General features: G+C 46.7%; 1 long non-coding RNA gene across 1 annotated transcript; it reads right to left on the bottom strand.

Moving 5' to 3' along the window:
• Window positions 1-1,149: 1,149 nt before the first annotated feature.
• Window positions 1,150-7,269, bottom strand: LOC310743178. Its single transcript, XR_014538857.1, has 3 exons — window positions 7,172-7,269; window positions 5,618-5,764; window positions 1,150-1,357 (listed from the first exon to the last, which is right to left on the bottom strand). It is a non-coding gene; the product is annotated as an uncharacterized lncRNA (long non-coding RNA).
• Between the last annotated feature and the right edge of the window lie 6,634 nt (window positions 7,270-13,903).

Raw genomic sequence — 13,903 nt, forward strand, 5'->3', positions numbered from 1 at the left:
CGAACCAGAGCAGCGCACGGAAACGCCGTTTACCTTCCCGCCGGAGCGGTACCTATTTATCTACTTGCACTTTGATGTGCTTTCGAACTGCTAGGTTGGCAGGAGCAGGGACTGAACAACGGGAGCTCACCCCGTTGTGGGGATTCGAACCGCCGACCTTCTGATCGGCAAGTCCTAGGCTCTGTGGTTTAACCCACAGCGCCACTTGCGTCCCTCCGCGTCATGTTTTAATAATGGGTTAAAAAGGTAAAGGTAAAGGACCCCTGACTGTTAGGTCTAGTCGCGGACGACTCTGGGGTTGCGGCACTCATCTCGCTTTACTGGCCGAGGGAGCCAGTGCTTGTCCGCAGACAGTTTTTCCAGGTCATGTGGCCAGCATGACTAAGCCGCTTCTGGTGAAACCAGAGCAGTGCACGGAAACGCCATTTACTTTCCCGCCGGAGCAGTACCTATCTATCTACTTGCACTTTGACATGCTTTCGAACTGCTAGGTTGGAAGGAGCAAGGATCGAACAACGGGAGCTCACCCCGTCGCGGGGATTCGAACTGCCGACCTTCTGATCGGCAAGCCCAAGAGGCTCAGTGGTTTAGACCACAGCACCACCTGCGTCCCACACAACACATTTAAAAGGCCATAAATTAGACCAAGGCCTGGGAGAAGAGGAATGCTCTTGCCTGGTGCCTGGCACAGCCATTGTGATTAATCTTGAATTGTTTTGTAGACAGATGAAACAGGCTATTGGGAGACATGAAATGAAAATGAGTCAGTCGTAATAACGAAAGACATCAGAATTTTAAATATATATAATCGCCCGCATGAGATTATGATGAGGCTCAGTGGTTTAGACCACAGCGCCACTCACGTCCCTAATAATGGGTTATGAACCTTAAAAGTAGGACGTCCTGAGTCCATATAGTTACCAAAACCATTCCTTAACCTTTCCTTAACGTTTTAAACCAGGAATGTACAGGGAAGCTTGTCGTCAAGCAGAAACACACTGAGACACAGCCTGACACGCCAGAACTTTTGTAAGCCAATATTAGCAGCAGCGCCATCACTAGATTCAAGGGGGCAGAGACAAAACCGGCATCACATATGTGCTTGAAAGAGAGTTTATTCGTCAGTGTGTCACACACAGGCCAGGCAGGAAAGAGGCGAAGGTGCTGGAACATAGCAAGGACAATGGCTTGGGCCCCCATGGAAGGAAAGGACTCGAAGCCAACCCTGTTATTCAGCGTGTGGGGCTCATGGAAGCTGTTTGGAAAGCCATGGCAAACTGCTGCACTCAGTACAATGGAAATCGGCACAGAAAGGGAAACTTTTCCTCACACTTGTTATCATTCCATAGAGCAAGGTCTGGAAGAAATCAGAAAGAAATGTCACCAGGTTTTCCCTACTGAAACAGTGCTATTTATCACAGCTGGTAAAATGATACAGATGGTATCATGTGGCTCACACATGAGAGCACATAGCGTTTTCAAGAAAAACCTTTAAAAAGGAACTTTCCAAATTCTTTAAACATTGCAGGTTTCTTTTTTCTTTTTTAGTCTTTTAAAAAGGTAAAGGGACCCCTGACCATTAGGGCCAGTTGTGACTGACTCTGGGGTTGCGGCGCTCATCTCGCTTTATTGGCCGAGGGAGCCAGCGTACAGCTTCCGGGTCATGTGGCCAGCATGACTAAGCCGCTTCTGGCAAACCAGAGCAGTGCACGGAAACGCCATTTACCTTCCTGCTGGAGCGGGACCTATTTATCTACTTGCACTTTGACGTGCTTTTGAGCTGCTAGGTTGGCAGGAGCAGGGACTGAGCAACGGGAGCTCACCCCGTTGTGGGGATTCGAACCGCCGACCTTCTGATCGGCAAGTCCTAGGCCCTGCGGTTTAACCCACAGCGCCACCCACATCCCTTTTAGAGGTGCATTAAAATCTGGGTGTGGGTGTGTGCATGTACTATTGAAGTATCGAGCATTTAATTGCCCTGCTTGTACCTCTAATTTTCACTCTGCTGGAGGAGAGGACTATGGACAAGATCAGCTGTGCCAGATGACAGGGACTGATGGAGACTCCCCTTTATTCTTGAACTGAAAATTGATATATGCCACCCAGAGCACAGGGCAGAGAAAACTCTGAAGGATGAGCTCTGCTCTTTGGCAACAGCTTTTCTTAAAAACAAACAAATAAACAAACAAAACAAAAAACCATTGGTGGTGCATTTGCCAAATGATGGGGGCGGGGGGAAATCTAATATCTGATCCCTTTGATTTTTAATCTAAAATCAATAGTGGCAATCAATCTGGTATACATGCTGTATCACAGGCACATCCAATGGGTAGATTGTGATCTACCAGTAGATCACAGGACACCTGTGGTAGATCACTGGCTCCCCACAAAGAAGCTCAACAACTTTGGCTCCCCTACTTTGGTTCAACATTTTAGCTCTGTACCCCTAACTTCGATGACTTGAACCCCTGAAACCCCCCAAAATGGGGTAGATCACTGGCAGTCTGTAACTCTCTGAGTAGATCACAGTTTCTTGGGAGTTGGCCCCCCCTGCTATATCAGAATTTGGGATCTCTGCAATATTAGTAATACAGCAAAGTTTGCCAAAGAGAAAAGGTGTGCTGCACACACAAAGCTTCATTTCAAAGTGGGTGGCACTGTGGTTTAAACCACTGAGCCTCTTGGCCTTGCTGATCAGAAGGTCAGTGGTTTGAATCCCCGTGACGGAGTGAGCTCCCGTCGCTCTGTTCCAGCTCCTGCCAACCTAGCAGTTCGAAAGCTCATCAAAGTGTAAGTAGATAAATAGGTACCACTCCGTCGGGAAGGTAAACAGTGTTTCCATGCACTGCTCTGGCTTCGGTGTTCTGTTGCACCAGAAGCGGCTTAGTCATGCTGGCCACATGACCCAGAAAACTGTCTGTGGACAAACGCCAGCTCCCTTGGCCAGTAAAGCGAGATGAGTGCCACAACCCCATAGTCATGTTTGACTGGACTTCATCATCCAGGGGTCCTTTACCTTACAAGCATGGGAAAAGGAAGTCCTCACTGGTGCCAGATATGAGTAAGTAAGATTTCTCATATGGCAGACAAGTTCTGAGACTGTGTCCTGGTTCAAATAAAGCTCTTCTTGCAACTGAGGACTCAGCTAGACTGGTAAAAAAAAAGTGATTTATATGTGTTGTATGTGCGATATAACACCCTGCCATCAGATTGCAATGTGGAGTCCTGTTTCTCTCTACCTGTTTTCCCTGTTTAAATTTATGCTTTAAACTGAAATGCTTCTTCGACGTGTCTAGATCCAGCCTAACAAGCCCTGTGTGACTGCTAATCTGTTTTGTGGACTATGCAACCAGTCCTACTCTGCCCTGAAGACTTAGGGTTGCCACACCTCTTTTTGTCAGCTGACTGGCTCTGAGATGGGACTCTCCTGCTGCAGTTCAAAATCCCAATTTTCAAATGCAGCTGCCCAAGAACATTCTGAATTATGCGGAGAAGCTTGTCCTTGCTATACAGTGCGTATCTGCAAAGGGTTGCCTTAATAGGGAGGGCAGGAAAGAAGAATTGGAAGACTGAAATTAAGAGGAAATGTTCTCTGAACCCCACCAAGGTGGTCAAATCTCCTTACTTTCAGCGTGCAGCGCTACACAGTGGTCTTTTTCCCGAGGGTGCGGTTCCCCAACTGCCCAAGGCATGTAGTCAACTGACGCAAAATCTGCCCACATCCACCTTGGGAACTGTAGAGATAGCAAAAGGGTCAGTGTCTTTTTGAGAAAGCAGCACCATCCAATTCTACCTCCTCATCCCTGACTCAGACTCTTTCATTGGCTCTGCCCAAGTAAAAGACAAGACAAAACCCATATGGATTTCCAAAGTATGTAAGGATTTGCTGAGTTACAATAGTCAGTTCTGGGGGAAATATTAGGCGGGCAATGGTCTCACCAACATGGAATGGAGACAGTGTGGGGTGTAACATAAGCATAACAGCCTTGGCCCAGTATACCTGAAGGAGCGTCTCCACCCGCATCGTTCAGCCCTGAGGTCCAGCTCTGAGGGCCTTCTGGCGGTTTCCTACCTGTGAGAAGTGAGGTTACCAGGAACCAGGCAGAGGGCCTTCTCAGTGGTGGTGCCCGCCCTGTGGAATGCCCTCTCATCAGATGTCAAGGAGATAAACAGCTATCTGACTTTTAGAAGACATCTGAAGAAAGCCCTGTTTAGGGAATTTTTTAATGACTGGTGTTTTATTGTGTTCTAATCTTTTGTTGGAAGTCTCCCAGGGTATAAATGGACAGGGTATAAATAAATAAATTATTATTATTATTATTATTATTATTATTATTATTATTATTAGTCAAGTACAACACTTCCTGTTTGCCCAGAGTGGACACACAGGAGGGTGTTATTCCACAGCCAGTAGGACTTCGTGTCACATCCTCAGCGTGTGACCAGGTAGGTGGGCATGACCCCGGAAGACCCCATAAAAGGGCCAGTCACACAGCCACCTCCCTTCTCTTGATGCTATGTTCTCTTGATACTGATGTATTTTGCTGTCTGCTGGCCCTTAGCCACCAGGACACGGGCTCATTCCCATACAGGATGAACTCTAACCCTCTTCTGTAACTCTGAGCCAGGCTTCCTCAACCCTGGCCCTCCAAGATGTTTTTGGCCTACAACTCCCATGATCCCTAGCTAGCAGGACCAGTGGTCAGGAATGATGGGAGCCGTAGTCTCAAAACATCTGGAGGGCCGAGGTTGAGGAAGCCTGCTCTAAGCTAAAACCTGTCTTCAGGGATCCAACCGTGAACTGAATGTGAGTAAATTTCTTAATACTTTTAAAAGAAGACTTTTGTGTCTTTATTCTTTTTAGGAGGGATAAAAGGGGGCTTTTGCGGGAGGTGGGGGAAAGGGACAGAGTGTCCGGGGAAAATATCTAATTTACCTTAAAAACCATTGTAAACAATAAAAATTATTAGTAGGATTGGAATAACACTTGTAGTTTACTGTTAAATTTTGGGTGCCATGGAGATGTCATAGATTTGGATTAATAGACGAGATGCAGGAGGAAAAGGTTAATATAAGGACCCACAAAGGGGAGGAGGGAAGTTCAGGAGACTCTCCGGAAACTCTCTTTCTTTGTTGGCTGTTTGATAACCGTTTGCAAATTGGTAAAATCTGAAAAACTAAATAATTTGTTTGTTTTAAAGGAGAAAAATGAAACAAGATGCCAAATGTAAAGGAAGCTAGGACCTCTGTCCCTCTAACATTCATACCAAAGAGGGGATAGTGGCAGGTGCACCATTAGCGGAGGAAGGGGGTGTGGGGGTGCGGCCTGCCCTGGGTTTCATCCCTGGGGGGGGGGTGACATCGCTGTGCCGCTCTCCCTGGAACGCTCGCCACAGCAGCGCTCCCCAGGAGGCTTGCTGGCAGTGGCGCACGCCCGGGAGGCTCACCACCGTTGTACCGTTGTAGGCCTGGGAGGCTCGCCACTGTTGCACACTCAGGAGGCTTGCTGCCACCAGCGCAGCCCCCATGCGCCGTGCCGTCCCTATGGGTGGTTTGCCCCGCCCCTGAGCTCACTGCCCCAGGATAGCAGCAAAAATCGCAGGCTGCCTCTACTCACCTTGCCACTTTTCATCCTGTGCATCCCAATCCAGACCTGATGCTTAGGTTGAACGCGCTTAGCTAGTTCTTTGGCCACAACAGCCATTTCTTCATGATTGGCAATGGTGGCAAGATGCACGGCTGGGCTGTAGGCTTGGCATTTGGCCTGAGAGAGAACGAGGAAAAGGAGTCGGTTAGCCCAACGAACAGACGGTCGCCTCGTGAATACCACAAAGTTCTTCTTATTCCTTCTGTGCATCTGAACAAACAATCACTTCTGAGGGATAACAGGAGAGGTCCCACACACCCCTGCCAAGTTTCCCTGAACCGGCATTTTACCCTAAAAGAGCAATGGAGCAGGGAGAGAAGTGGAGCAGGGAAAGGAAGTAAATTGTGGCACCAGCTAGTTTTGGTGAGGATTATTGTCATTTATCGCTACTTAGCAACATCCCTTCTCATTTCCTGAACCCAGTGGCGTAGCGTGGGGGGTGCAGGGGGGGCGGGCCGCACCGGGCGCAACATCTGGGGTTAGGGCAAATCCACGAGTTAGGGGGCGCAAATCCACGGGTTAGGGGGCGCAAATCCACGGGTTAGGGGGCGCAATTTACTTGCCTTGCCCCGGGTGCTGACAACCCATGCTACACCACTGCCTGAACCCTTCCGCTATATTTTCTGGCTAGCAGCTACCATAGGTAAAGGTAAAGGGACCCCTGACCATTAGGTCCAGTCATGGCCGACTCTGGGGTTGTGGCACTCATCTCACTTTACTGGCCGAGGGAGCCGGCGTACAGCTTCCGGGTCATGTGGCCAGCATGACTAAGCCACTTCTGGCGAACCAGAGCAGCGCACGGAAACGCCGTTTACCTTCCCGCCGGAGCGGTACCTATTTATCTACTTGCACTTTGATGTGCTTTCGAACTGCTAGGTTGGCAGGAGCAGGGACTGAGCAACGGGAGCTCACCCTGTTGCGGGGATTTGAACCGCCGACCTTCTGATCGGCAAGCCCAAGGCTCTGTGGTTTAACCCACAGCACCACCCGCGTTCTTAGCAGCTACCATAGTCCCATATAAATAAACCTTAATAAAAAACCCTCTCTCTGTGTGTGTAATCAATAATGAATACCAATATGAAGTGCTTTCCCCCCCTTCTAAAAGACTATTTACGAGTACTCTCATTTTGACTCAAGAAAACCACCATTTTATAGTTCGAATCGCGGAAAATAAATACAGGCAATGGACAAAAGTGCAAAGATTCACAAAATGTGGGGGAAACACACTGCCAATATGACAATATGCCCTTACCATACGGACAAACCATTGTTTTCTTCAATTACTACTGCACAATTCGACTACTACTCCCTCTCTTTGATCCTGGGGTACATTTGCTTGGCCAAGGTTTTTACCAAAGGAAAAGGGCTTCACCTGTTGCAGGATCTCATGGCTTCCAAGAGTGTGGTTTTGATTGTAGCTTAAAGATCATCAGAGAAATAAGTTTTGGCATGCAATGCAAGTTGGGCAGCCAAGTCAGGCGCTTAGGGATTTGGTGTGCAGAAGTTCCAAGATTCATGCCTTACCTCAGCTCTGTTCCAAGATTCTGGGTTCTCGTTGTATTTATAGCAAAATCGGGAAAAGGAGAACCAGTCTTTGGGGCAGGGGCCTCCTGAGCCTTTCAATGGAGAAGGAAAGGAGGGTCAGAGGGGAATCAGGGTTTGTTTCCCAGCAAAGCCACTTCCGCCCTTCGAAGGAGGTGGAGCTGTGGGCTTCATAGCCCAGCCCCGCGAGATTGGGGAGATGCCCGGCCGCGTCATCCTCTAGCCAGCAAATTGGCTGGCTCTGGGGGCGTGGTCTGCCCTATTTAAGGCAGGATGCGGCCGGGGATCTCCCTCTTTCCCGCCTGCCAGCTGTTCCTGTTTTTCCCACCCTCCCGCCCTATAAGGTTTTCGTTCCTTGACCTTGCTATGGACCTTGGTTGGTCGCCATTGAGGGGCCTGGCAAATTGGCACCAGCCACTTGGTTTTTGCCTACCTCATAGCAAATCATCACAACTTTCTGGGTATTGGCGGGTAGGCATTGGTATTGTTCTGTAGATGGAAGAGGGGAGGAAGCGCCATCACCTGCTCCCCATTTTGAAGGGTAGTCCAATAAAGGATTCTGGGCGGCATGGCCCTGTCTGAAGCCTTGGGAGGTAAGGGCCTAAGGCACGCCCCCTAACGGTGACCCCAGGGGAGTTCCTAGTTGATGTGCATCAGCAGGACTCCCCCTACTGGTGGTTAACCCTTCCAAGACTTCAAGCAGATGGGCTGAAGCCGGATATAGTCGGTTAGGACCAATGCCTAAGCCAATCACCTGTAACCAATAAAGTTGTGGCCTTATTTAGCCCATTAACCTTAATAATTATGTCATGAGTCATTATTTCCACTGTGGGGGCGGGAACTTGCCACGCAATTAAAGCCATAGCCTTGCTGCATTTCATCCAATAAAGACTGAACAGGAGACCCCTCTTGATATCTAGCACAGCATATTTTATGTTCCAACATCTCCCATTAAAAAGTCCTGTATAAATTTAGCAGACAATGACAAACCTAGACAGCATCTTAAAAAGTAGAGACATCACCTTGCCAACAAAGGTCCGTATAGTAAAAGCTATGGTTTTCCCAGTAGTGATGTATGGAAGTGAGAGCTGGACCATAAAGAAGGCTGATCGCAGAAGAATTGATGCTTTTGAATTCTGGTGCTGGAGGAGACTCTTGAGAGTCCCATGGACTGCAAGAAGATCAAACCTCTCCATTCTGAAGGAAATCAGCCCTGAGTGCTCACTGGAAGGACAGACCGTGAAGCTGAGGCTCCAAGACTTTGGCCACCTCGTGAGAAGAGAAGACTCCCTGGAAAAGACCCTGATGTTGGGAAAGATGGAGGGCACAAGCAGAAGGGGACGACAGAGGACGAGATGGTTGGACAGTGTTCCCGAAGCTACCAGCATGAGTCTGACCAAACTGCGGGAGGCGTGGAAGACAGAAGTGCCTGACGTGCTCTGGTCCAGGGGGGTCACAAAGAGTCGGACACGACTAAACGACTAAACAACAACAAAATTTAGCAGACTAACCTTGGCCACCGTTTGGACCGTCTTCAACTTTACTTATTCTGTCCATCAACGCAATGTTATTCTTTTGCAATCCTGTTATTTCTTTACGATAGGCTGCGAAAATGTTTTCCAGCTGGGAGAGTCTTAATTCTACCTTCGCAATGCGATTGATAATGTCCTTCATGGAGCTTTGAGGTGGAGCAGCAAATTTTCCATCATTTGATCTCCAAGTCCACTCTGTAAGAATAAGCAAAACATTGGGCTCTTCGGAAGGGCTCATTTCGCCAACAGCTGGCATCTACAAGCTCTTTCAGGCACACAGGGCAAAGAACGGAGGAGAAATTTGATTCAGTTGTTATTATTAAATTTAATTTATTACAGTCGTACCTTGGAAGTCAAGCAGAATCTGTTCCGGAAGTGCGCTTGACTTCCAAAACGTTCAGAAACCAAAGCGCGGCTTCTGATTGGCTGCAGGAAGCTCACTTCTGGGTTTGTGGCATTCGGGAGCCAAAACGTCCGAGTACCAAGGCGTTCAGGATCCAAGGTATGACTGTAGTTGCTTTATCTATTTGCCATGGCAACTCAAAGTTACTTACAACATGAGTTATCAGCCTGCCCACCTCATGCAGACAGTAAAACCATAGGAAATATACATTAGAACAGCCCACCTGCTCTAAAAGGCCACAGATTGTTAAAGGTCAAATGCTTGGTTAATAAGGAATGTTTTTGGCTGATGACTGAAGATGGGTAATGTTAGTGCCAGGCGAAGCTCCCCAGCAAAAACATCCCAATAATGCGGAGCCACCACTGAAAAGATCCATTGTTCTTGTGTTTCCATCCTCCAAATCTCCCATGGAAGGGACACATGAAGAAGGGGCCTTGGATGGTGACGACAACAATTGTAGCTGCCTGAACCTGGACCTAGGGACTGAGATGGACTTCCATGATTGCAAAAGCAGGAATGATAGCTGGAGGGGACCAGAGATGGATTTCTACGGCTGCAAAACGTAATAGTCTAACATTCGTGTAGTTGCCATGCTTGGCCAAACCAGATAGTTGAGCTGGTTAATTATAAGCTAAAAATGAAGCTAGTTGACTCTTGAGGTCAACGCTTTCCTGTTTTGTCAAAGGAAGGGAGATACAATGAGGAACTACAAAACTTGACTTGGCTGGTTCTACCAGCTAGTTTCAGAAGGGAAAGTTTGAACTGGTAGCTAAGGAAATATGTATTCTCCTTCTCCTCCTCCTCCTCCTCCTCCTGTATACCACCTTATACCCGCAGGTCTCAGGGTGCTTCGCAACATAAAATAACAATATAGAAATACAAAATATAAGCAAAACGAACCCAAGCCCTCATGGTTGGCCTGTCCCAGGCAGAATATATCTTCGTGGAAGATGACCAGGAGCCTCAAAAGAGAAAGTCTGAACTTGAGTGATAGATGCCCCATCTGTACCTAGAGAGCAAGGGGAAAGGATTGGTAGAAAAGTTCATGTGCTCATGCAACTGTATTCAGCCACATTGCTGAGGGTAGCCATGTGCTTTGACTTAAGCAGGAAGAACTGCTGTAAAAATCCTACCACATCCTTGTAAGGTACTGCAATACGAAGCTAGCTACCTCCATTCCAAATGAACACCACCAACATTAATTAGTCGTGTATATGATGTGCTGAATGTGTCTGTGGCATTGCTTAATAAACAACTAGGTAGGGAGCCCCAATCCATGCTTCAAAGAGACTACATAGTGGAACCTCTACTCACGACCACAATCCGTTCTGGAGGCCCGTCCTTATGGTGAAACGGGACACTGGGAGAGACGCCGTTGTGCACTTGCGCGAACGGCAATCGACGCTCCTGCGCATGCGCGAACGGCGAGTGGCGGCAAACCTGCCGGTTACTTCTGGGTTTGCCGCGGTCGCAACCTGGAACGTCCGCGAGCAGAGGCGGTTGTAAGTAAAAGTTCTACTTCTACTTCTACAATGATCTACTGGCAGTGATTTACCTGAACAGATAAGAGCATCCATCTAGCTCAGCACCCTGTTCTCACAGTAGTCAACCTATGGGAAACAGGATGCAGAATTTGAGCATAAGAGGACTTTCCCCTCCTGGGGTTGTTTATAATTGCTCAATTACACATTGAAATGGAGCGTAGGAACCAACTCCAAGGGGCCCTGGGAGCTTCGACCTCCACAATGAAATATTTGAGAGGGCCAGGCCCCCCTAAAGTTGATGGGCATTCCCATTCAAACGGTGTGTGCGCATTGCATCATGTGATCAATTATGCAGGGCTGGGCATATCTACGCCCCCACCATATTTTATTCAAGTTGGCACCCCTGAAATGGAGAAAACCTGTATATATATTGGTGAAGGGTTTGACACTGGGAAATTCCATGGAAGCACGCTGAAGCTCTCTCCGAGCTCTAACAGATTGATAACTAACTGCTGGTGTTCTCTGCTAACACTCAAGTGAGTGTTTAACCTTAGATCATGTGAAGGGATTCAGTTGCAAATCTCCTGTTAGTCTTTCTCTGGACGCCACAGAAAACATAAGAACGCCATCCTGGTGCCTCTCCATGGAGCTGCATAGTCTTAGGCTGGATGCAGGCTATGGGTGAGACAGAGCTTTGATTTTGGCTGTGATCGTAATTCTATATTTAAGAAGAACTTATGCTTGAATATGCATATGTTTTATACCACTTTTTGGAGGTATCATTGCTTGCTTTTGGTACCTGTTTTGAAGAAGTTCCAAAGGGCAGGCGTGCTTGGGCTTGAGAGGCTGTTGTTGTGAGGATATATGCAGCTTCATGGAGGAAAGGCGGGGTTTTAAAAAAGCAATAAATAAAAGCATAATCCTCCGCCACACACACTTTTGCCAGTCAGTTGCTCTCTACAGCTCTCCATTTGCTCTGCTATGGCTCTTAGCCCACCAACACATAACAACACCAACAGAAGGATTAGGAGGTCCAAGCACCGGAGAGGCTGATTTTTTAAAAATATATCTTTAGTTTAGACAGGCTACTAAGAGATTGTGAACAATGAGCAGAGAGGGTATAAAGCGATTTATTCTTCCTCTCTTACAAAGGGGTTGGTTTTCTAGGACCAAAGCAAGCACACCTTCAAGCACCCCACAATCATCCTATGGAACTCACCGCCACAATATGTGATCTTGGCCTTTAGGTTAGGCAGGTTTTTTAAAATGATGGCTCAGAGAGAGAAAATTTGTCTCCCAACAAGTATTAGCCATGACTTGGTAGAAACGCCGAGAAACAATAAAAATATCACTACTACTAATGATTATCTTTTTGTGCCTGCCAAACAGCCGTGTCGTGCTTATAACATTCGATTCTCTTGTTAACTATGCTATTTTAAATGTGCATTTTATATTTGACTTCACTTAGCAATGCTTTCTTTTGAAATGTTAAAGATTTCTTTGTGTGTTAACTTTGTCTTGTGTTAAATAAGTGTTCTGTCGTTGACCTCCTTTATTTTGAAATCTTTAAGGTAATATTTTATTGTCCTGTTAACTATCTTGCTTTGACTGTATACTTTATATTTGACTTTCTTCAGAAATGCTTGATTCTGGATTGTTTTATTAATGCTTAATATGCTGCAAACTGTTTTGAGGTTTTTCTTATAAAGCAGTATAGAAATGAAAAATAATAATAATAACAACAATAATAATAATACAACCAATTTATTAACCACCTTCTAAAGCAGCGTATTAAGTAGCAACCCCCCTTTTCTTCCTCTGTGACTTCTGCTGTGCCGTCTAAATGCCCCGCCTTACTTCTACATCCATGCATGATATTTCTAACCCAATCTTCACCAACCAAGCACCTGGGAGGAATTGCAATTGAATAACTACAGCTTTTTAACAAATCTATTATATAACATTGAAACGGATATAGCAAAACTTAACATTCCTGCACTGCAGGGGGTTGGACTAAAGGATGTTTTCCAACTCCACAATTCTTTGAATCCATGATTGTTGGCAAGCAAACCCTGCAAATTTCAAACGCAGCCACAGTTTATTTCATCTTCCCAACGGAGACCCATCCATTTCCCTTCCAACTTTTCATGTGCATTTGCCTCCACTGAGAGCCTCTGAAAGATTAGCAAAGCCAAAGAGAACTACTTACCTCTTTGTCTCACTGCCTTTCCCCAATTAACTTGTCCAGGGCAAGGGAAACTTATGTTCCTTCTGCACAGGTTTCTATATACAGAGACTGCCAGGGGGAGGCATGTGCTGGCAATGCAGTCATCAGTCACAACCTATTAGAACAACAGTTTATTTTTCCAGGTGAGCAGTGACCTGTGAACCAGGAACTCCCAGTGAACTGGTGTAGGGTGCATGGAGAATATAATATTAAAAGCTGAAGTTCTGGACAGGACAGACATAAACGATTGGGACATTTCTTTCAATTCTGATCACTGGTCCACTGAGCTCACTACTGGGTCTAAACGGACAGTCAGACTAGGGTTGCCATATTTCAAAGTTGCTAAGTTTTTTGGGGCAAAGTTGTTGAGCTTTGCCATTTTTGAACTATTTTTCTATGGAAAATTGGCAAAAACGACACTGCTGCCATATGTCCGGATTTTCCTGGACGTTTTTCCGATTTCCGTTTTCAAACGATAGATGCTGCAAAGCCCTTGAAGTTTTCCTTCATCTCCGGCTTAATTGTGAACACTCATGAGTTGACCCAGTTTCTTGTTGGGCTTCCTAGAGTGTTTAGGAGGAAACATCCCTTCTTCTGGGGTCAGCAATAGTCATACCTCGTGTTGTGTAACCTCCAGGTTATGGAATCTTCGGGTTACGGCTGTGGCAAACCTGGAAGTGGGTTTGCCACTTGCGCATGCGCAGAAACGCTCTGCAGCGCAGCGCATGTGAGCAAAAGTGATCCTCTGGTTACAGAATTTTTGGGATATGGCAGGGCCTCCGGAACGGATCCCATTCATAACCTGAGGTACCACTGTACTCACCTTTCTAAATGTTCCTAGAATGTGCCATTTTCTTCATTTTAATCCATGGGTAGGCAAAGTAAGGCCAGGGGGCCAGATCCGGCCCAATCACCTTCTAAATCCGGCCCACGGACGGTCAGGGAATCAGCATGTTTTTACATGAGTAGAATGTGTGCTTTTATTTAAAATGCATCTCTGGGTTATTTGTGGGGCATAGAAATTCCTTCTTTTTTTCTTAAAAATATAGTCCGACCCCCACAATGTCT

The sequence above is a fragment of the Podarcis filfolensis genome, assembly GCF_964270895.1.
Source record: "Podarcis filfolensis genome assembly, chromosome: 10".
Taxonomy (NCBI): domain Eukaryota; kingdom Metazoa; phylum Chordata; class Lepidosauria; order Squamata; family Lacertidae; genus Podarcis; species Podarcis filfolensis.